The following is a 4,460-nucleotide window of genomic DNA, read 5'->3' on the forward strand; positions in this document are numbered from 1 at the left end:
AACAATCCACCAAAGCAAGAGTAGGGTTTTACGCCTCACGGCGGCCCGAACCTGGGTAAAGATTGCCTGCAGGATCTCTGCCATTCTGATCCATCCTCCTTCGCTCTTTGTGCAATGTGACATCCCCCACCGAACTAGAAAGGGACTCTTGGTCCCATAGGTGGTCGTGGTTTCCCACGACAGCTGGCGCTATACAAGCAATGTCATCCCACCTGGGAGGAGACTCGGTCCACGCCAGCACCAGCCTTTGTGAAGTCTACGTCTCCCATGCCAGAGTCCTCCTCCTCGTTGTCATCATCGCCGTCGACCTCCTCGCCTTCTAGCTTTAGCTGATCAATCGTGTCCACAAATAGCTTGTAGTCTCCTCGTACACCAGCACGGGGAAATTATAAAACATGAAACATGGGCAGGACTGAAATATAGAAGCTTGCAGATCTCTGAGTTAGTGGTGGTTTCTTTTGCTGGTTATTTTGTTGACTGTGAATAATGGGGAACTTATGGCATGAGCTGCTTCCTTCACCACCAATTTCCCCTAGTGCTTTTCAATTGCCTCTGTGCAAACTTTTGTTGCATTTGTTAGAATTGCGATCCCCTGGCTCTGTTCACAGCAGCAATATACGAAATCAGTAAATTTCATGTCACTGGCTCTACTCAGTTGGCTAGAGTGATGCATATGTACACTCAACCGGCCCATGTTCAACAACCCCCCCCCCAAACCACGCTCATATAATCCAGGAACCTGATTCCACCTCCTTCCAATATGAATAACCCCAAACCATACATTGGCATCATGAGATGTGTGAATACAAAGTACCCACTGTAAAATCCTCAACAGAAGGGTAACTGAATTTTAATGAAATCTAAAGGTCTGAATAATACCTGACTATTATCGACCCATCTACTAAAACATGTATGCCAATTTTCACAGCAAAATAAATGACTACACCTCCTTGATTACTTCGGTTACAAGAGAGGACGAGCATTATTTCAAATACTCCTCCCCATGCATAGACTAACATTTTTGTGTGTTGAGTTTTGATTTATATTTTCTATGCAAAGAAAAAAGGGTCAAGAATAAACATTGATCACATAAATGAATGGAAGAAATCACCAACGTTGTCAAGTGTGTGTGGTTAGAACATAAAGCGCAGGAGCAACTGGCTTAATCTTCACAGGGCAATTAGCATTTCCAGCAGCTTCAACTTTCCTCATGGCTCCCTACAAAACAGAATCAGAAACTCACAATCAAGCATACAGTTGGAAACCAAACCGCATGGATTGAAGCAAATAGAACCTTAATGTGGAGAACACCATCAAACTGGAAGCATTTCATCTCAACATCAGCATGAATCTTGAGTGGATGTGGTGTCATTGTGGACCTTGTTGCAACCCAGCAGTGGCAAAGCTTGTATTCCCAGTAAGCAGTGTTAGTTGCAGAGAAGAACCCGACCATGCCTCTAATGATTCTGGTGTAGCTTGAAATCTGCCGGTATAGTTGAAGTATCTAGGGGCTATTTCTGGTGTTACCCAACCAGGCAGCGCCTCATATCTGCTTGGCTAATCAAACCCCCCTGCGTGTGCCACCTTGCATGTTTCTGCAATGACATTCAACACTTTTAGGATTAATCTTTCTGTGTTCCCTCCTAGAACTAATGGTAACATGTCATGTACTGAAGGTAACGTATAAATTGAACTTGCATCGCTAGCCGTTATTAAACTTTGTGTCTATTCTCCCTGATGTACTTTCAGTCGAACTGATGGATGGACATGTTTAACACTGATGTACTGATGTATTGTTAGCACTGATGCATCACTGTGGGTTAATGAACTTATGCATGTTTTTTATGTTTTCCCTAAAACTGATGCATGCACATTTGGTGCATTTCTAGTAACCTGAACATTGAACTTGGGAGTAGTAGACAGGTACGAAACTGATGCATTTCTTTTGTTTTCCACTGGAACTGATGCATCTACATTAGAAGCACTCCCAGTTTTTGTATCATTGAACTTACTATGTAACAGGTGTATTTTAATATTTTCGTGTTCGAACTGATGCATCTACATGACATGTAATATTAGTAATCTCAACCTATAACTTCAAGTGGTAGTTGAACCTTATGTGAACTGAAGAAGCTACCTGAACTGATGCATAACTTTATCTTTTTCACTCAAACTGATGCAAGCACATTAGAGGTACTAACAGTAACCTTGACATCAAAATTGTGTATCAAGTGGCAGGGATGCAATGAACTGATGTAAGCATATGCGACGTACTATCTACTTCTGCATCATGGAAGTTACAATACAACATGGGGTATATGATTTTTTAAGTAGGACTAATGAACTTATAGTATGACATCACACGCATCTAGTGTTTGAACTGAGCGATCTAGTGTGCTTTTTCTCACAAATCACACGCATGAGCATTGGACTAAGCCTTTGTTTTTGAATCAGATTCAACACCATCAGTTTCTTGAATCAGAAATTCATCAAGTTTTGCAGGGGAAAGAGGGAATCACCTAAAAACGGACGCTGACAAACCTGTCGTCCTGCTCACTGATGGCGGCGTGGTCTTCTTGCTGGCGGGGATGTTGTTTTGGGATGAGTTTTGTAGGTGGCGCCATTGATCCCGGCGGAAGGAGCTTGGGTGGTGGGGGAGGGGGCGCAACCCCCTTCACGGCAGTGGCAGATCCGGTGGCGACCCTCGACGCCGTCGAGGCCTCCCTTGCTCAGGCTACCGTTGTCCCGCGCTTGTCCACGGCAAGATCCACGAAAGAGGAGAGGAGGCGGTAGAGTAGGTCACGGATTCAGCGGCGGAGGAGAGACCCTTCACGACGTCGCGGGCTCGCTCGCTCCAGCTGCCTGCGTCGCTCGCTCACCCGCGACGGCTGCCTTCGGTGGTAGGAGGCACATTTGGTTGGGGACACGTCGGGGAGTTTCTACAGTGTAGTTGTCGGCGTGTCGCACCCGTATAGGGCCGAGGAGTAATAGAATAATATTATGTTACTAGTACCAGAATAGTCTTGTCCATATATGTATATATATATATTGTATACTCTCTTACTATAATTTGTATGTAGCATTACTCACGCTTAGTTGAGCATTACTGTTTCGCGTAACAGAATATTATTATATTTATGCATCCGAGATATTCTATTTCATGAAATAGAATATTATTTTGTTTTGTGTAACAGAATATTATTCTGTTACTCTACTTGAACTGACGGTTTCAGACGGTTGTACTAATGATTTCCCTCTCGTGGAACTAATCGTCCTCTCTAGTACAAAAAAATTGTAAATTTTTTTGTCGGAACATGGTGCATAATATATTGTTGGGAAGCTCTTGACAGCTACATTATAAGTCGTATAAGATTTTTTTGCAAAATCATCACGGTTTAAGAGCAGTTTTGAAAACACCATTTTTTCGAAACTGAAAACGTGAATCGTATTTTGGACTTAATTCTCAAACGGTTTTTCCGAATTTAGCAAATAAGATGGCGTTGGAAAGCTGGTGAAAATCCACTTCTTCTATATATCGAATGTTTTTTCAAATTCTACACGATTTAAAAGTAATTTTAAAAAGGTGAAATTCTGGGCGAAAAGTATTTTCGCACTTTTTTGCGAACGGTCGGATTGACGCAAATGATACATTGTTGGAAAGCTATGGAAAATGCACAACTTTTTCGTATAGAAATGTTATTCTAATTCTTTACGATTTAAACTCGAATTCAAATACGGTCAAATTTGATTTTGAATGCGATTTTTTTAAAGAAGTTTGTCGAAATGGGGCAAATAATGTACCGTTGGAAAGCTATCTAAAACGCAAAACTTAGTCATGTTGAATGTTTTCTCAAATACACAATCGTTGAAGAGTAATTTTGAATACGGTGAGACAGGTCGTGTTGTTTTCCTATTAGAAAAAATAGAGTACTGTACTAATCTATGTGTGTGTCCGTACTGATTTATTTTTCACAGAGTAATTTTGAAAGGTTCCAAAAAAAGAGTACTTTAGCTGATGTCCATATGGGTTTGTACTGAGCGTGTTTTCATAGACTAGACTTTACACTGTTTTGGACTTAACTTTTTGTGAACTCGATTTCTTTTTGGGGCGATGTTTTGGACTTCTCTCATTTTTTGACTTGAACTTTTACCATTTAAATTTGCATGGGTTATGTTATTGATATTTTTCCCAAACTTACCTGGGACTAACCGCATTTAAGTTTTTTTATACTTATATGCATGGTAATACAAGAACAGCCCCGATTTTTAGCCGTGTCAGATGAGCACTAGAACTTATAGAAAGTTTTCACTTTTAATGCAAATTTGTTTTCTTGTCCGTTATTATGGTATCATAATAATCGAACATGGGTGGTTTATATAGATAAATTGAACATGTGTTGTGTTTTTTTCTTTGTGCATATATTCCTCAAGTCCATAGATGAACTTTCTCAAGTTTCATA

The 4,460-nt window shown here is 40.8% G+C and overlaps 1 pseudogene; it reads right to left on the minus strand.

The window, feature by feature from the left end:
• Positions 1–203: 203 nt before the first annotated feature.
• LOC119283485 lies at positions 204–1,453 on the minus strand (annotated as a pseudogene).
• Positions 1,454–4,460: the final 3,007 nt, after the last annotated feature.

Source organism: Triticum dicoccoides, chromosome 4A, assembly GCF_002162155.2.
Source record: "Triticum dicoccoides isolate Atlit2015 ecotype Zavitan chromosome 4A, WEW_v2.0, whole genome shotgun sequence".
NCBI lineage: Eukaryota > Viridiplantae > Streptophyta > Magnoliopsida > Poales > Poaceae > Triticum > Triticum dicoccoides.